At 38.2% G+C, this 20,698-nt stretch overlaps 1 protein-coding gene across 6 annotated transcripts in view; it reads right to left on the bottom strand.

Annotated features, from left to right (window-relative positions):
- The window catches only part of LOC129765010 (protein FAM133-like), a 364,726-nt gene that overhangs the window by 128,668 nt on the left and 215,360 nt on the right, over positions 1–20,698 (bottom strand). The gene's annotated exons all lie outside the window — the stretch shown is intronic.

The following is a 20,698-nucleotide window of genomic DNA, read 5'->3' as shown; positions in this document are numbered from 1 at the left end:
AAAAACAGCTCAACATTTGGCCTTTCATTTTTGTTTATATTGATAGAAGTTTAAGGAATGCGTTATTCCGTCTGAAAATCCTTTTCCACTTTCGAACAAAAATCAATTTCGTTAGCGCCAACATCAAATGGACTAAAAACGCTTAGCTAATTGTAGACCATATGGGAACTAAATTTTCCGATTTTTCTCTCCGCTATATTGATCTACGGGAAGATGCGAATACGACGAAATACAGATGACTCAAATTGAACCATTCCTTCCTCGGGTTTTGCGCTTACCAACACATTTGGCCTTCCATTTTTATTTATAGATATGAGTAATTCCAAATTAAATCGACAAATGACAAAACATGAGTATTTTTGATTCGAATGAAAGTGTGCATTCCGTTTGGGTTAGAGGAAATATGAGTTTTCCACAGCAATTGGGAATTTTTTGACTCAAGCGTAACTTTTGAAAAGGGCGTATCGATTTGAGTGAGAGAAATCTTTGATAATTTATATCTCAAAAACTATGAGTCGTACCGAAATAGTGTCTTAGAAGAGTTATAGAGTATTGATGGTTGAATATGAAAAAAATATTTAGTACTCTTTTTTTATTTACAAAATAAAAATTTAATATGCAATATCCAAAATACATATTTTTTAATTTTTTTAAAATTTTTTCATACAAAATAGAAGTGATGCCGAAAGTTTAAAAAATGAGCCCAAGATGGTAAAACTATTTTTGCCGAACTTTGTGAAACATCGAATTTTTAGGAATTTTCGAAACTTCGAATTTTTGTATGTTAACAATCATTTTTAGCCACAAATTATGAATCCTGATGTGATTTAAAACAAAAAAGGTTATTATCAATCTCCTCCTAAATGTAGCCATTCTCGAAATATTTAAAAAAATATTTTTAATTTATTGTTTTTTATAGTTTTTTATAGGTTGCATTTAGAAGGAAATTGATAATAACCGTTTTTTGTTTTAAATCACATCAGAATTCATAATTTGTGGCCAAGAATAATTGCTAACATACAAAAATTCGAAGTTTCCAAAATTCCTAAAAATTCGATGTTCCACAAATTTCGTTAGAAATAGTTTTACCATCTTGGGCCCATTTTTTAAATTTTTTACTTGACTTCTATTTTATATGAAAAAACATCAAAGTATGCGAGAATCTGTTTCCAATTATTTTCTCCAAAATGCCGCCGTTGAGCGGAGCACGAGGAAGCATCCGGGAGAAGAATTCACACGCTTTTCCGACTTTATAGCATGCGTCGAGCAGGTTAACGTAGTTGTGAACCCGATTGTAATAATTATGGACAGCACCGATTTTTAGAATTCAAAATGCAATTGAAACCATCCGTGTTAAATAAGATAATTCCGTTCGAAATTATCCGATGTAATACAGATACAGTTCGCGAGGATATTTTGAGTTTTGTTACAAGATGGGTTCCGATGGAGCATTTAAGAGAATGCAGCTGTTCACCAAATCCGACATTTACCCTTTAAGCAACACTCAGCTTCAATTTATCCGAAAGAGGAATTGAGCAGGCGAGGTAAGTAAACATCGTCAAGAAGCTTTGTCCCTTGATGCCTGAAGAAAAAAGATACTCCATATTGGGGAATTCTTGTAATCAACAATTAAATTGATGAATTTGAACTGTTTAGTTCTAATCTTTATGTGCTATATGCGAGGAAAGTAATACACTTCAATCTAGGATAAACTTTTCCTTTAGGATGAGTTTGATTTTATGAAGCTTCTTAGTACATGATTTATAGTTCCCGAAACCAAATTTGCTATTATAAAAGTAGCATTGCATGGGGATGAACTGTTCTTGATTAAGATATTTGGCATAACAAGCTTTTCATTGTTTTTACAAGAAAGATGTGACTATTATTATGCTGAACGTTCATTACGGATGTTGTTATGTGAAATTTGCTGTCTCTGCTCGTTCATCCTACGCTTTCCGAACAGATAAAAAAAAATCAAGCCGCATCACAATCAAATTACGTCACATCATAGGAGAAATGGTGCTTGCCTCACATCACAGTGGAAATGGCGCTTGCGACACTCCGTTTTTGAGCTTTTACATGGTCATTTGTAAAACTGTAAAACTTCACAGCTGTTTGGAAGGATTTGGCATTCTTTATCGATCTTGCGTCACTATGCGATATTACGGCAGAGTAGGAGTAAGATGGACTGTGAAAAGTCTGTTTAATATATTCCTAAGAAATGCCCTGCGTCTATAAATGGAAATCAAATCGCTAAATGTGGACTAAATGAGAAGCTGGCTGGAACCAAAAGCAAAATCGAGGCAAAATGAGTATCTGTCCGTTTATACTGCTGAAAAGCACGATTTCACCTCTAGGTGGATAAATTCGATTTCTTCACCATTCAACGGATAATCGTGATGAGTTCAGAACGTGGTTAAATAAAATTATCCCTCTCGCGATCGATAAACCTCTACGCTTCGTATTTTGTATTTTACAGGTTTGTAGTCCATATTAACCCCGCTATATGTCCATATTACCCGCATCCAAAAAAATGTTGTAATTTTCGGTCTGTTTTGATTTCAATAAAAACAATGAAAAACACGTTTTTTGTAAAATATTTGACTAATTAGGTAGAAAAACAGTATATTGAATTGCAAGAAACTGCATCAAAGTTTTGGGAAACATAAGTTTTCAAAGATATAATTGAAGTTCGTCTTAACATGTCCGTTTTACCCCCACCTCCCCTATATTCTATTGAAATGGGATTGAAAAAGGGATGATGACAGCAAAAACCAATTGTCTTCTATTTGCAAACATCTGCGCTACACCCATTTTTCAAGTGAGATGAAAATGATTTTAATTTATAGTAGAATCTCAATTATCCGCGAGCCGATGATTCGCAGTGCGGATTATCCTCGAATGCGAGTTCGAGTAATTGTATAGGTCTTCGCGAAAGTGATGGGCTCTTGCTCTATTGGTCATGTCATTCCCATCATCTGGACACTATTGTCCAAGACCTCACAAATGAATAGTTCAATGATTTTTATGATGATGATATAATATAGTATTATAACTTGTTTTGTGTTTGCACCCAATTTTAGTCCTTTATTGCGTTATGCGCGATTCCCTTTGTCCGCGATGATCTTGCAAATCGATTCCGTGAATGATCCAAGTTTTACTGTGTAACTAGTAATATGTTTCTATATGTGACAACAAGATAATGTTCAATAATGAAGAAAAAACTTGTTAGACATACCATAATCCTAATATTTGTAGCGCAAAGATTTCTAATTAAAAAAAACAACGAATCAACAGATATAGTTGAAATCCTCATCGTGTTAAATAAAAACGAATTAAGCAAATAAAAAATCTAAATGACGTGGACGTAGTGGCACATCGTAAATCAGCTCGAGGGCAATCATAAAATTAAATTGATTCAGCCCAGGTTAGCGTATGTCGTAAATTTTCTCGAACACGGCTCGATTAATTTGTCACAAAAATCAATCAACAGCACCACATTTTCCTGCCCATTATCGAAGTCGATTTCTTTCCCAGCTATGGCAGGGAAAAGTCCTCTCATCAAACTGTGTGTGTGTTTCGAGAATTGGCTGGGAAGTCTGCGAGAGGGGGAGTAGGAGCGGGGTGTGCGCATAAATTCACGAACAATGAATGCTCTCCGCATCCGAAATGAACATAACTTTTTCGCCGTTCCGATTTTATGGCTACATATTCCATGGAATTGATGCTGCCATTGTTGGCGATGGAGTCGAACTTTTTTTTATGGCCCCGAATCCCGAATTGGTACAATGTAGGCCAATGCGTCACAATGCTGCGCCAAAAATCCATCACATCTATGTCTATTTTTGCAATTAAATAATAAATCGACGTAGAAAGAGCGAGCGCTCGGAGCAGCTCGAGAGCATTGCAAAATTTTATGGATGCCCGTCAGACCGTAAAAAGACTTTTCGTCACAGCGATACCGGTCAGAAAGGTTATCGACTGAATTAAATAAACCTGGGCCGGAACGATTACTGACTGACGGTTGGTGCCAATCTTCTCTCTCTCGTCATCTGCGAATTTCGGCGCCATTTGTGATAACAGGGATGGGTTACATTGTTATCAATGTTGCAAACATTTCACCACTGTTTTGGACTGATTAGGTACTTAATGGCGCAAAAAATGTGTGTTGAGAGTTTGAAGATATAAATGATGATAATCACATCATTATAGCCATCTCTAACTTCCTGCATTAGCGAAGAAATGTGGAGCTGAGTAGAACGGTTTTTTCCCTCGAATTTCCCAAGCGCATCACCATTGGAGCTGGGGCATGGAAAAATTATTAGCACAACACAAGCGATGCAATTTTACGACCTCCTGTCCGGGCGGTATTCCACACTGGGGTTCCAAGCAAATCCATTCGCGATAGAGGGAGAGGGAGCGGGAGGCAAAAGCTTCAGTCTGCTACAGCTATTCCACAGAACAGACCACGAAACTTTTCAACACTTGGAACCACATCAAGCCGACTGCACCGGGGAGCAGCCAAAGCCAGAGAATAACGAGAGATCATATTTTAACAAGACGACAGACGACTGGAGCGAGAAGAAATGCATGGCGTAAAAAAGTGAGCAAACGCTAAAAAGCTCGCGGGGAACGACGAGGCACGGGGGGAAATAACAATTTTCTTTTCACAAGAGCAAAGTTACGAACAGCACAACTCTGCATCTGGAGGGCAACGTGAAAGCTAAGTTGGGGGTAACAATCTTTACCAACTTTACCTTAAAGTCAAATCTCGCAAACTTTGCATAATCTTTTTTTTTCTCCTGTTGTTAGCGGACAAAGAGGTGAGGAAAAACTTTCCAGTTTTCCATAGTTTTCGGAGCGAACATTTTTCGAAAGGAAATGCGCAACACTATTGTCATTTGGGCAAGATGGAATGGGTTAGTAGTTACCAGCAGTGCAACCGAGAGCTGGTTCTGACTTGACAGTGATGACAAAATGTAGTTATGAGGCAATCTCTGCTTCACAGTTTGTTGCAGTCGTCGTACATTAAGTGTTACTAGTTACTCATTCACATCCATTCAACATAACTAAGATATAGCGACACTGATTGAGCTGTAAGGAAGTTTTTCAAAATTGTTGCACCAAACGCAGGTAGAAGGATTTTGTTTTAACCAATTTTTTACTGATAAACTTTCGTAAGCACAGACAACACAGTCAACCCACATCTCGAATTAACTCACAGCAGTAACATGTACTGTTGATTGCTCGCTGTATGGAGTGACACTGAAATAGTGAACTTATTGAATATCCAAGTAGTTTAACAGTATCTCCTAGCAATATTATATCTACAACGCTCTCAAAAACACCATTTTCCAAAGAAATAAACCTTAGGGTATGCTATGGGTATGCTTTCGCAGAACGGCAACAGAAAACGCGAACCGAATCGATGGTGTGGTGGTTGCGACGGCAGCAACTCCCCAAGAGTAAAAAGTATGAGATCCATAGATGTAATTGTAATTGGTGAGACATGGCTCAAAGCTGAATACTGTTCGATTTATAACATTACTGGGTATACAGCTGTATTTTCGTGTCGAGAAGTCTCTGCTGGTGGTTTGGCTGTTTTTATGAACAATTTAATAAGAAATAGAATCATTGACAATCAGACTGTGAATGAATGTCATTTGATACACACCGAGCTGTCTCTATAAATGGTCAGTTATTTGAAATCCTAAGTGTATACCGTCCTCCTTCTTTTGACTTCAACAAATTTCATGGCAAGTGCTTCAAAGTCTAGACCCCTATTTGGTGATATAAATGTTCCTGTGAATCTGTCAAATAATAACATTGTGTTACGGTACAGTAGCCTCCTAAAATCACTGGGATTCGTGTATTCGAATACTTGTGTAACACGTACAGTAAGTAATAATATTTTAGACCATGTTGTATGTAGACTTGACGACGCGCCATATCTTCGTAACGACACGGTTTTTTTTTCAGACTTGAGTGATCATTCGTTGATAATCTTCTCATTAAAATTATATGGATGTAAGGAAAACTAAACTGACTAAGACTATTGTAGATCGCAGAAGTCTTAACGCCTGCTTCAAAGATTTCCTGAACACGGTTGTTTGCGGAGAGAGCGTCGAGTTGTGTTTGACTAATATTACGTCAACGTACAACTCAATGTTATCTGAATGCTCTAAAACTATTTCTGTGGAGATAAAAAGTTGTAAGAGGTTGTATCTAGGATACGACCGCATATTTTCGACGTAGAGCTACGCAATTATATTATGCAATCCACTTGTTTACCACTTCGAATATTATTTTAGAATGCATCGAAATTTTTGTAATAGATTATGTTCTTCGTTACAAATAACTTTGATTTACGTTTGATATGATGCCTAGGACTACCAAAATATGTGAACGGAAGAATTTCAAACCATCATTGTATTTTACATTTCCCTCTGAAAATATTGTACATCTCATGTTTACGTAGTTATCGAACCGCGAAAGTTAATTCACCTCTAGTCTCTGAAATGACGATTTCCCCAGGCTTCTCAGTTTAAAAGTACGTTTTAGGGATACATAAGCAACTCCCCAAGAGTAAATGGTCTGCACAACGACAAGCGAGTACAAAAGCACTCATCACCAATAAACACCCCCGATTTACATGAATTTGCAAAGCGGATTTCCCCAGACATATTAATTTTGAAGTCCGTGTTAGGGAAACACAGCTCAGTGGGAAAAAATACCCCGACCTGCATTTATATTTGCAGAGCGGATTTCCACAAGTGCATCGATTTTGAAGTCTGTGTTGGGGAAACCGTAAATCGACCCAATCAAAACTTGGCAGTTAGGGTGTTTAAAAAACACTTTATATTTTACAGTTATTCAATTGTTCATCTCATGGAAAATGACATTTTATTAATTGTGATAGACACGTAGAGATATTTCCGATCAATTGATGCAAACATCTTTCCGATCTGTTGAGAAATGTTTGAGTTATAAGCATTCGAAATACGGGTAGGGTTAGCTCACAAATCGGCAGAACAAATGTATGGGAAAAAAGAAGTTCTTCCAGTTTTCATTAATTTAAACCGTTTAGAGATTAGCGAATTGTAATGTATAGCATATCAAACAAATCTTAGAGAATTTCCGATTCGATTTGTATGCAAATCATGAGAATTCGTTCACAGTGAAAATAGTTATTAACGTGAACTTTATTTCATAAAAACGTGACCTGTTTTCTGATTTGGCACCCTTCCTGAAAGAAGTAGTTCTACGTCAAAAAACAAAGGAAGAAACTGTTCTTGGATGTCTTTTGACCTTTGGAAATTGATAAAAATGAAAAATAAAATTCTGAAAAAGGTTAAGACTAGACCAAATGACTCGAACTTGAAAGAGATGTTAATGCACTTAACAAGCAAAGTTATCTCTGAAAAACGGAAATGTAAAAGAGTATATTTCCAACAAGTTCCAACAACTACTGAAATCAATCCAAAATTTGAAAAACAATTAATTGTTCACTTGGACGCTCTACACATAAATCAGCAATTACACTAACCCACATTGCACAATGGTCCAGGAGATGCATTGGAGTGGAAATTGGCAATAATTATTTCTCAAAAATTGGGTAGGAATTTACGAACAAAATTCCCAGAAATAACGACCACACACCGCTAACCTATTCTCGATATGTCCAAAACTCGATCTTTCTGCACCCATCAACACCAAATGAAGTTTCGATAATAATAAATAAACTGAACAGTAAAAAAAATTGCGGCTCTGATAACGTTCCGGCACAAATAGTTAAAGAAAACTCGTCAGCTTCCGCTAGAATCTGCTCAGACATGTTCAACAGAATACTAACCACAGGTAATTATCCTAATTGTCTCCAAGTAGCTAGAGTAGTGCCAGTCTTCAAATCTGGTGGATCCTCGAATTCATGTAATTATCGACCAATTCAACGCTTTCTCTATTCAACAATATTTTTGAAAGGGGGTCTCCGTAGCCACATTGGTTGCGCGTTCACTTAGTAAGCGATCGATCGTGAGTTCAAAAATCAGGAACATCGTTGTGTTGTTACAGAATAACTACGTCCACCCAACAATCATCAGCGATGGAGATCGATCCACGTTCGAAATAAGATCGATTCATCCATACATACTGCTCTGTTCTGCAAGACACAACGGGCTGCTGTTCTATAAATAACTCAACAATGATCAACCAACTGTTTCCGCTGTCCGGTCTAACTGGATAATGGCTACTGTGTAAATGTGTACCACATGCAATGGTATAGAAGGGAATACTCTAACGCCGGAAAATGACAACTGTGTAATGTGCTAATTATAGATATGATGAACATGCGACATGTATACGATTAAAATTAGGCTCTGTTACAGCTAAAATGCTGATGAGCCTAAAAAAATAGTGTATTATAGATTTTCACGTGCTAATTCATCTAAGATCTAAAATTTTAAAATAATAAATTCCCAAATTTTGAATTCATTTAATTTTAATATTCTAAAATTCTAAGATTTTAAATGGATTTCGATAAAGAGTACGATAAATAATTCATTTTACAGGTTTTCATTATCAGGATACCTAGAATAATATTGTCACGTATTTTGACACATGGGATTTTAGAAATTTCGTTCAGATGGGTGGTCGATAGTTCGCATTTGCATAATCACATCACTTACCTCAGTGGATCCTGATTTTTATTCCGTCCCACTAACAAATATACCTTCCATGATATTCGCTAGGGAACCACGCTATAGAGAAGGCCACGACCCCTCTGGCCTTCGAAAGGCGAATAACATACTAACATTCCTTCCCTTCCCCTGGAGACTGTAAGGACGTGGCCGGTGTCGTTATTGACTATTTAAAGCTCGAATCACCAAAACTTGCACAATGAGAATGATTTGCTACTCCCAAGCGTCATTCAGTGTGCTCTTTGTGTAATTTCGCTGGTCCAGGTCAATCACGGAGTGCTACAGTATATATACAGTCTACCCAAACTCAAGCTCAAGCTCAAGATCAAGGTAAGTAACGAGTTAGACTATGTTCACAAATAACAAAACGCTGTCAAAAGCTTGCATATCCGATCACTGGAAACGCCGAAATCGCCAAGACGAAATGCTCTGTTTCTCAATGATCTAAGCATTAGTTATTACATTACGTTATTATTACAAGTAAGTTATTTTTAACATTACATTAGCATTGAACTTAATCGATTTTTGTTTCTTTGTTTATTTTTAATATCTGTTAATGTGTTAATATCTAATCACCGATAGATTTTATTTTATTCACAAACGTCGTGGAACTTTACCCTACCGCTGTTATACAACACGATATTAACAATATCATCCATTTAAGAATACTGGATTTCTCTGTGTGAGTTAACCCTGCGTTATCAAATAATATCTCCAAAAATATTGAAAAAAAGCAGAAATGACTTCATGCGCTTGAAAAGCTGGATAAACACCCCATTGAATATTCCGACCGTGGCAAGCGAGTAATATTTCAGATGAACTGACGGAATATTTTCCGGACAAAAAATGAATTTAAAAAACGAGAGTGGATTGCTGTATTCCATGTCAGCTTCACTCTCGATGGGACGACAGTCAGTTACACGAGAAGTTCCCCAACTGCCATCACTCCAGCGTGAGACGTAAAACAGCACTTTAGATTTCAAAACAAAACAAAAAAGGAAACCAAAACATTCGGTGGCCACCAATAGAATGAGGTGCATGATATGAAAGTATAATGAGTTTGCAAATTGCTTAGAAGACTTTTTTCATACTTTTTTTCTCCCCCTTCAGCTTCTCCGACTTCTAAGAGGTCCGAAAGAAGTTTATTATTGTTGGTGGTTTTTTCTCTCCCCATTGCTTCCAGCTTCCATTCCACAGGCAATAAAACGAGCGAGAGTCTTCCGCCGTTATCAGTTTTGTGTAACTTTGTGGTTTTGGTGGGTGAAGATGTTCGTTTACTCCCCCACACTCCATCAACACGCCTACACAGCCCGTTCCATTTGCGACTCGTGCCTGACGTCCCGACACGTTTGCGGTTGCGTTAACGAACGAATGAGCTATTTTAATGAAATTGAAACTCGTTAGCAAATTGCGAAGTTTTATAGGTACGAAGTAATTCATTAGTATATCAGGAGTTACTCTCAGTGTGTTGTCAGGAAAAATCTGAAAGGAATGAAGGGATTCCGCACAAAAGATGCTTTTTTTTGCAACAGAATAAAGTAAACGCATCAATGGATATAATTTGCGGGAACTCTTTGTAGTTACTTTCATATTACTTTTTTCATGTTCCAGACTTTTGCAGCAGCTCATGTTCGGTGTATTCAATGCAATAAAGAGTATTTTAAGAATCAACGGGTGTTTTCTAGTTGATCGATGAATCTCCCCAATCATTTTCTCTTTTTTTTTGGTTCAGTTACCTTCATAATCCACCCATTCCGGAGATTTACAACCCCGGGCGAACGCTCAAGTTTTAACTCACCGTACGTTGCGATAGCTTCATTAAATTATCCCAAAATTTACCTTCATCTATCACCGTCTACTTCTGCGTATAACCCGGAGACATTTAACTCTCGGTCGAACCTAAGGCTTTTCCACTTATTAATCGTATTCTGTATCCAACGTCTGCCACGTGGCTAACTGGAGGCTACGAATAATAATTTGATTATGCTTTTAGTTGTGCCCGGAAAAGATAATAAATATGGCTGTCAAACATTTCTTATATTCAATAAGAGCACGAAGCTCTGTCCTGTAGTCATGAATTATGCATTTTTCCAGATTAATTTCTCTACGCGTGGCTGATAATGAATTTGAACCATGCGGGTAGATTTTCTTCCCTCTTAGATTGATTACTGTGACGAGTAACACATTGATTGAATAACATAATTTCTTAAACATTTGGTGAGCTTACTTTTAAATACGTTTAATATGATTTCATGACCTCAATAGTTTGTCAAATGTCTGACTTTCCTAAAACCGATGGAATCAACTGTTACAGTCGGTGCTATCAATACAAAACAAACTGATCATGATAAACAAATATTGAAATGCGCAAAAATAATACAACCATCCGATCCCCAAAGATAAACGAATTTAATGTTGAAATTCTCAGAAGCTCTTTATGGAAAATATCTGTTTGTGAAAAAAAGCAATAACAAAAATCAGCTCATAGTGTGCGGCTTTGTGTACGGAAACACCGCCCACCTGGAAAATCCCGATTGAATCCCGTGCGTTTATAGTGCCACATACAGCAGCCTGCCTGAATTTTAAAATTAAAGCTTCCCTCCGTCTACGGTATGGGTGGTGCCAACCGGAAGAAAGAACAGCTCGATAGACAGCTAAATAGATAGATGGGATTACCGAAATGGGATTTCCTCGCACAGCCGAAGTGCTTAAGCTGCTTAGTGGCAGGCATCGCCTTTTGGCAGCAGCGAATACACACCCACCCAACGACGTGGATCAAGGTGGCTGCAGAAACGACACGACATCATTGGGCAACAGGCAACCAGGAGGCTTCCGCGTCTGATATCGGCACCACCAAGACGGATGAATTTGGTCTCAACAGTGGCTCAAATGACATAATAAATCATTCTAGCGATAAATAAGTTTTGCACTCGCATCCGGCTCGTACATGAGACACTAGCGAAAGCCACAGCCCGTGTGGAAGACAAATCCCACACCGTAGACAGATATGAGGCGCTAAACCTGGGCTTATCGGAACCTGCTGTTCTTCGTCGGCGGAATCGATGATTTTCTACTAACCTGCCCATGTTTGTATAGGAGATGTATGCGACAAAATGAACAAAATCCACTTTTTCGCTGTTACGCATTCTACACAACATAATACGTATGATCAACATGCGAGCACACACGGTTCAGCTTGATGCGATCGGACATTTTGTGCTATTTTGCTCGCGTTTCGGTAACCGCTATTGTTATTGACTACGGTGCTGGTGTTTTTGACGTAGAACTACGTCCTTCATTAAGAGTGCCGAATCAGAAAACAGGTCACGTTAACGTTAATAACTATTTTTGCCGCGAACGGATTTTGGCGATTTACATACCAAACGAAACGGAAATTCCCTAAGATTTGTTTGATATGCCTTACATTACAATCCCATAGTCGGTATATGGTTGAAATTGATGAAAATTGGAAGCATTCCCATTTCCTCATACATTTGTTCTGTCCGTTTGTGTGCTTTCCCGAACAGAGCTGCCAATAACGAGCAACTTATCTACGAGCAACGAAGGGGAAAAAAGTCTTATTGAAACTTTACAATAAGGTATGGTCCAGCGGGAATATTCCCAATTGCTGGAAAGAAGGTCTGATAGTTTCACTTCCGACAAACCAGACAAAAACCAACATCTTCTGGACAATTTCCGACCTATAACTCTTTTGAGTTGTGTCGGAAAAGTTTCAGAAAGGATAGTTAATCGACGCCTAAAGACCTTCTTAGAGTCTAATAAGCTACTAGATCCAAGACAGTTCGCATTTCGTGCGGGAAAATGCACAGAAGATCACCTCGAAGAATTAGAGGCTATTGTACATGACGTTATCGAGAAAGATCACCACGCAGATGTGGCCTCACTTGATCTTAGCAAAGCATTTGATAGAGCATGGAGGTACCCAGTATTGAAGAGTCTCTTCGACTGGGGGATCTGTGGAAGACTAGGTTTTTATATTAAAAGTTTCCTAAAAAATAGAACCTTTAGAACCATAGTCAACAACACAAAATCTTCACTAAAAATCCAAGAAAATGGAATTCCCCAGGGCTCGGTTATATCACCAACCCTCTTCTTGGTCATTATGCAATCCCTTTTTGCAAAAATTCCTGATAATGTAAAAATCCTTGTTTATGCAGATGACATTGTGCTAGTTTCAGTTAGCGTCGCTGCATCAGCAACAAGGAAAAGACTTCAGAGAGCAATTGATTCCGTTCTAGACTGGGCCCAAAATCTTGGTTTCGAAATATCTCCGGAAAAATCTAAAGTTCTTCATATATGTAGTCCAAAAGCTCACTTCAAAATTTCCAACCCCAGAATTTTCGAAACCCAAATCCCCTCAGTCAAAACTCTTAAAATACTCGGAGTATCCTTTGACAAGAAACTTAGTTTCATGCCACATGCTCAGGCGATCAAAAAAGACGCCCGAAACAGATTAAATTTATTGAAGGCAATTTCTGGCAACCTAGTTTCCGGACATAGGAAATCTCTTTTAAGGATAGTAAACGCTTGGTTAATTCTAAAAATTCTCTATGGAGTAAGCATCTTCAGCAGAGGTGGCGAAAAACCGCATAAAGCGATCGAATCGGTATATATATAAGATAGCCATCGGTGCCTTTGTTACAAGTTCCACTCTCGCTGTTATGGCGGAAAGTGGGCAGCTTCCATTCGATCGGCTCGTTACGAAGATTGTAACCGATAGAGCTATCCGTTACCTTTCAATTCCTGACCGCGACCATGATGTCCCATTAATATCTCGGGCGAAGGACCGATTCAAAGAACACACCAATCAGGATCTTCCCGATATATGTGTACATTCGACGGTTATGGAAAGGAATTGGAATGTAAAACCGCCGAACGTCAACCTTGATTTACTCGAGGAAGTTCGTGCAGGAGATCTCCAATCAAAAGTAAAGGCATGTTTCAATCACCTCGTAGAAACAAAATTTCAGTTTGAACATGAAGTTTACACTGATGGTTCTGTAAGCACTGACGGTGTCGGTTGTGGAGTTTTTGCTAACCAATACACTGGTAGCTTCTCGCTTCCTCCTCAATGCACAATTTTGACGTAGGACTACGTCTTTCATTTCTATACCTGGGTGTAAAATCAAAGTTTCGAAAACGAAAGCGTTACGCCGGAGACCGAGATTTTGAGTGTGAATAGCTCCTAAACAACTGAACGAAATGGTATGATAAACACTTCATTCAAAAGATAAAATGTCTACGCTTTATATACTTGTTAATTTTTGATCCAGAAATTTGTTTCAATAGCCTTAAAATTGCTTTCAAAACAGGCTATTGAAATCACCAATCGGTATATAAGCGAGCGCCGCTCGGAAATCCACTCAGTTGTGATTGCGCAACGATTGAGGTACGATCGGTGGAATGAATGAATGTTTCCTTAACAAAGACTTCAAAACCATGGAGCATGGGGAAATCGGCATTGCAAAATAGATGCAAGCTGCGGGTACTTTTATACTCGTTTGCGTTTCTGCAGAGATTCCCTAACACAGATTTCAAAACCATGGAGCATGGGTAAATCGGCGTTGCAAAATAGATGCCCGACTATAACTGCGGGTGCTTTTGTACTCGTTTGGGTTTTTGCATATCGGAATGTTTCCCTAACACAGACTTCAAAACCATGGAGCATGGGGAAATCGGAATTGCAAAATAGATGCAAGCTGCAGGTACTTTTGCACTCTTTTGCATTTTTGCAAACCGGAATGTTTCCCTAACACAGATTTCAAAACCATGGAACCTAGGGAAATCGGCTTTGCAAAATGGATGCAAATTGCGGGTACTTTTGTACTCGCTTGCATTTTTGCGGGTACTTTTGTACTCGCTTGCATTTTTGCAAACCGGAATGTTTTTTCTCAATACAGATTCCGAAACCAAGAAGTTGGGAACATCGGCATTGCAGATATATGGAAGTCGGCAGTACTTTTACACCTCCATGTATTTCTACACTCCGGAATTTATTTGCTAACACGTTGTACAAAAGCGGGTACAAATGCAACGCTTTGGCTCGGTTATTCAAGACTGCATTGGAAGGTATCCCTCCATGTCGCCAGCTCACTGATTTTCTACGCATACCGTTCGATGAGTAGGCAAAATGTTGATAACTATATGCTGCGATAACTACTACCATAATGCATGAATTGACCTAAATTGGGATTTGTTTGCAATTGAATTCGAAAATTGTTTTATTCATTCACTAGTTTAATTAATACACACAAGAGATAGCTCTGCGCAACGGCGATATCGTACCCAATGAGGAACATTCGAGATGCGATTATCGCTAATTGAGGAAACACAAATGATTACTAAACCAACGGCAGTCCTACGTTAACCTTGCGGTTATATCGTAGGTATAACCCATCCATAATTTTTTGTTTTTAGCGCAGAAGCTTTTTCGCTTCTAATCGCTACCCAGGAGTGCACACATGATTCTCTTCCTACTGTTGTATTTTCTGATTCCGCGAGCTGTCTCCAGGCTCTTCAGAAAGGTAAAAACCTTCACCCATGGATCATTGCAATAGAAGAAGCTGCTTCTGACAAAAATATTACCTTCTGCTGGGTTCCTGGTCATACCGGAATTCCTGGAAACACTGCCGCCGACAAATTAGCCGGTAGAGGCAGAACCCAAGAACCCCCTAATATACCCATTCCTCGCTCTGATGCGAAACTTTGGGTAAAACAACCGGTCCGCCAAAGTTGGGACATAGCCAGGAGAAACAGCAGATCAACTTTTCTTCAAAAAATTAAAAACAACACTTTTCCATGGAATGACAGAAACAACAATAAGGAAAGACGACTTCTCACCGTCTTCGAATCGGCCATACAAAGGTCACTCATACATATCTTTTTCAAAGAAATAAAGAAAAACCTCAATGCTCTTGCAACGAGGCACTCATCTCTGTAAGTCACTTGCTACTGGATTGCCAACATACGAAGGATGCTAGAATTAGGAATAATATTGAACAGAACCTAAGGGACATATTAAGTAATAATGACACTCAGGAGAATCTTCTTCTTCTTCTTCAATGGCACTAACGTTCCTAGAGGGACTTCGCCGTCTCAACGTAGTATTACTTGCGTCATTTTTATTAGTACTTAGTTGAGATTTCTATGCCAAATAACACGCCTTGAATGCATTCTGAGTGGCAAGCTCTAGAATACGCGTGATCACAGTGCAAGTCGGAGGAAATTTCCCCCGACCAGAACGGGAATCGAACCCGAACACCCGGCATATTAGTTATGACGCTAACCACTCGGCCAAGGGAGCACTCAGGAGAATAACTTTATTGAATTTTTGAAGAACTTTACAAGAAAATATAGAACATTTGAAACAAGAATAATAAAAATAGTAGAAAAGAAAATCGGAGACGAATGAATCGTTAGATTTAAAGTCTCCGTAAACAAATAAAAAGAAGAAGAAGAAGAAACGAAGGGGAAATTGTAAGATTAAAGTCTCCGTGAACAAAGGAAAAGAAGAAGAACGAAGGGGAATATTTGCCTAGAGTATAAACAGTGGATCTCGTTGAGGCAAACTTTCATTCTTCGTGAGGAAATCGACTGAACAACATCGTTGCTGGGCGAGCTGAACGGCGAGGGATCGAATGCCTTTCTCAAGGCAATGGGGGTGGAGGAGTAATATGATGGATAAAGTAAAGTTTTCCGAGGGCTTCATTGAAGGTTAGAGACGAATGAGCTGAAGCTGTTAAAAGTCTCAAGCAAGGAAGGAAGGTAAACTTTCAGTATCGTTATGTATTCAAAGCAATGAATATCGCTTGTTCTTCCTTGTTATGCGTCATCACGTGTCTTCGTTTCGGATTGAGTTGTGGACGCGACCAAATTACTCACTCGATGTCTCTGGCATTGCAATCATTGCATCAAACTGACGCCATTGCATTAAGGTTCTGAGCTACACAATTGTGTGGGGAATCATCAAGCTAGGCTATCGTCAGCTCACCAAGATCTATTGACTCAAAGACTGAAGAAGCTAGCATTTAAACAGTAGAAGATCTGTTGATATTTTCATTTATATTGCAGAACAAAACAGGATTGAAGACAGTAATTAAGCTTGGTTGTTTTTCTATGTGCTATATTGTACAGGGTCTTTCAGATTAAACGTTCACGTAAAAAAAAATAGCTCCTTATAATTTTTTTTCTCTCAGTCGATGTCGATCATTGATCGTCCCTACTTCGAAACGATAATATTTGGCTACTTGTTCAGTCTGATTGGATGGTTTTTAGTGTCAAGATGTACAATTTACAAGAACGTGTATTTTTAGTGGAATCGTATTACTCGAGCAACCGAAGCCTTAATGAAACTTTGTCCTCTTATGGTAAGAATTTCAATATTTCTTGTCGTAGATTACTTTCTCTAGGGCAGTGGTTTTCAACCTTTTTCGCTCCATTCCCCCCTTTACGAAAATTAATCCCAGTGCTTCCCCCCTATCAGTAATTTTGTAAGAAAGTCTGTGGCATATCAGTAAAATATTGAAAGAATACGAACGAGTTTCAAGTTATATCCGCAACCAATTTGATTTTATACTTGTATCTGATCACAAAAAAGGTATATTCTTGAGAACGTTGTCGAAAAGCATGTGATCTTCGATATGCAAACACACTCTGTTACGGTGTTTTGTTTCCATCAGCAGCATTGTAGGAAATTCTGATTAACATAAATACTACGAAAAAAACACACTCGTAACGATTATTCCGCATATCAGTCAGTCGGAAGACCTTTCAAAACATGTCCAAATATTGTTCTCTGATCTAAGGAAAATATGTTTCAAGTTTAATTTGTTGTAAAAAGTCTTAACATACAAATGGTTTGCCTGCCATACAAATGAAACACAAATTTCTGCATTACTCGAGAATTAATCAAGCAAATGGAATTAAACTTGGCATATAGAAGTTTTAGGGATCGATAAATGTTTCAATGGTGGTTAGACACTCCTCCCCCTTCTCTAAAGGGGGGCTACCATACAAATGAAACACAAATTTCTGCATTACTCGAGAATTAATCCAGCAAACAGAACCAAAGTTAGCATGTGAAGGTTTTAGGGTGCAATAAATGTTTCTAATGTGGTTAGACACTCTTTCTCCCTCTCAAAGGGAGGGGGGTGCTGCCAAACTAATGAAACATAAATATCTGCATAACTCAAGAACTAATGAAGCAAACAGAATCAAAGTTAGCATGTGAAGATTTCAAGGTGCAATAAATGTTTCTATAGTGGATAGACACTCCTCGCCCCTCTCTAAGAGGTGACTGCCATACAAATGAAACACAAACTTCTGCATAACTTGAGAAATAATCAAGCAAATTGAGCCAAATTTGGGATGCGAGGGTTTTTGGGTACGATAAATGTTTCTATGATGGTATGACAACCCTCCCTCCTCTGGAATGGAGAGGAGGTACCATAAAAATAATACACATATTTCAACCAAATTTATTCCAACCAAACATAACAATTGTGAATTTTCTGAAAACTCTGAAAAAAAAAGGAAAAGTTCGAAAAATTCAGTTCGCATATGTTCTACAATTATATATTGATAAGCGTTATTAGTCCATTTGATGTCTACGCTAACGAAATTGATCTTCGTTCGAAAGTGCAAATGGATTTTAATGTGATAAAACGCACTCCTATATCGTCTTCTATCTATATAAATAAAAATGGATCGCCGAATGTGTTGATAAGAGCAAAACTCGAGAAAGGAATTGTCCGATTTAGGGCGGTCTTTGTTCTATCATATTTTCTGTATCAAACATTCATTCCATGTAACGGTGGAACATGTTATTTGCAAGTGATTGAAAAATCTTGAACGAGAATTGTGTCTGGAAGTAATCTGATGTTATAATGACGAGTTTTGGTAGAGGTACTAGGAAATATAGTAAAAGGTAATTTTAAAGGGTAGATTAGAAGATCAATCAATGAACAGTTTTGCGATTGGACCCATGAACGTGCGCTTAATAAGAAAATGTGGATGTGATAACGAAAAATAAATTTTGGGCGAGACGAAGTTCACCGGGTCAGCCAGTATAGAATAAAATTTGTGATAAAATTGAAGTGATTGGTGATTTCAATATTTGAATCGTTGTAGCGAAGTATAATCGGATGTCGATTTTATTGTAAATAATAGACATAAAATTAATAAACGCAATGGGTAATGAAGTGGTTGCATTAAGTATTCGGAAATCCGACCTTCGAGTTTCTTACCAATTCCAAAGCAGCACTTATCTCATTTACAAACAGCGAAATTACCTACAAAAAGAAGAAGAAAAAAAGTGTTAATGATTGATGACATAATTTTCAATTCTAGAAAAATGGAACAAAATTCAGACGGAAAGCTGGGAAGAATTATAGAGAAACTGTCCTTTTTCAAATGTGAGAAAAGAACTGCACAACTTATATTCCATTCACTACAGGTCAATTGTTTATAATTTTCAAGTAATCTATTTTATTCCCTGAGTTAAGTTTCATATTATATTCACATGCTGCAACTGGTCCAATTTTTTTCGGGAATCGAAAACTGTTCTGTCACATCAGCTGTTGTACTCAAATGCTACAAAATATCGCGGCGGCTGATAGTTCTATGTATAGGGGATATAAAACAAATAAATTCGAGAGGAAAATATAAAAAAAACACATATTAACACCCACATGTAGCGCCAGCTCGCCTGATCAATAAAATCAAATTGGCAATGCATTTTATTTTTAGCGTTTCCATTTTGTTATGCGTACATTTCGCAACGTAAATTAAATTGAACTATAAACAGCTGTAAACATCCAGCGCGCGGCTGTTGGCGGTCAACAAGCTTGGTGCGGTTCCTGCGGAAGACGACCACGACCACGACTGGATGGTGCGCCGTCCATCACGGAATGGAAAATCCATTTCGGCGGTAATGAAACACGAAATACGGGCCGCCCCATTTTGGAATGTTATCACGATTCGGAACAAGTTCTCAATTAAAATGCTACATTTGCGATTAATGGCACGCTCTGAATACTAAATTCCGTTCCAATTTGATGGAACGTTGAGTGAGAGATTTCGGCTCGGTTCGGCTTGCTTTTCTGGAAAAGGTAAAAGATGTCCCCGGGGAGGCCGGTTGAATAAAAAATGAGCGGGCGCTGCCGCTGAGTTGGGTTCGAGGAAAAGTGCGTGAAAATCGACAGGTGCTAAAGATAAATGAATTTTTGTTCTGCCTCTGCTGCTACTGCTGATGTCGCTTCTGTCGTTCCCACTCTAGAGGGAAAGATGGAAGACGTGAAGAGCATTAAACTGTCACCAGAACGGTGCTGTCCGTCCGCCTTCTGCCTTCCAAAACCAGATGTCAGCAAAGGTTGGAGGTTTTACAGCTTCGATGAGCACAAAAAGCCTCCGAAGGTCTGTTTCGTGTTGAAATGTTCCATCCAATCTGATAATGTTTCTGGAGGAAGATAAATTATTTGGAAGGATGCTGTCATTGTTGAGTTCGCGGGAAAAAGTTTATTTTTTGTCCGTGTGTGAATGATTTCTATCAAAATATATTCTTGGAAATATTTGTATGAGATTGCTATTTTGGAAAGTGAATATCGATTAATTTCTCATAATCACATTCCATTCAGATTGGGTCTGTTGACGACATCCTTGAGCACAAGCCTTAGTATCACTCAAACTATAACAGAATTGCTGGTCATTTTCTTCAATGGGGTTGTAAACTGTATGATTTCGGATTCCTCTCTTCACGTAGAATACAAAGAATATATGCACATGATCATGTAGAAAGATCGTTCCAAGTTTTGCAAAAAGTTACATCGCTTAACAGAGGCCGCAATAGTAATACGAATTGCCTTAGTTTTTACGACATATAATTTGTCAATACTGCCGTAGCTAATCAAAATTCCAAACATATCTTTTGTCATAACTGTTTGAATTAATGAAAACATTGTCATGAAATATGAAATATTCCTTCA

The sequence above is a fragment of the Toxorhynchites rutilus genome, chromosome 2 (genome assembly GCF_029784135.1).
Source record: "Toxorhynchites rutilus septentrionalis strain SRP chromosome 2, ASM2978413v1, whole genome shotgun sequence".
Lineage (NCBI taxonomy): Eukaryota > Metazoa > Arthropoda > Insecta > Diptera > Culicidae > Toxorhynchites > Toxorhynchites rutilus.
The sequence above is the reverse complement of the archived record's forward strand: the minus strand, read 5'-3'. Positions and strand labels throughout refer to the sequence as shown.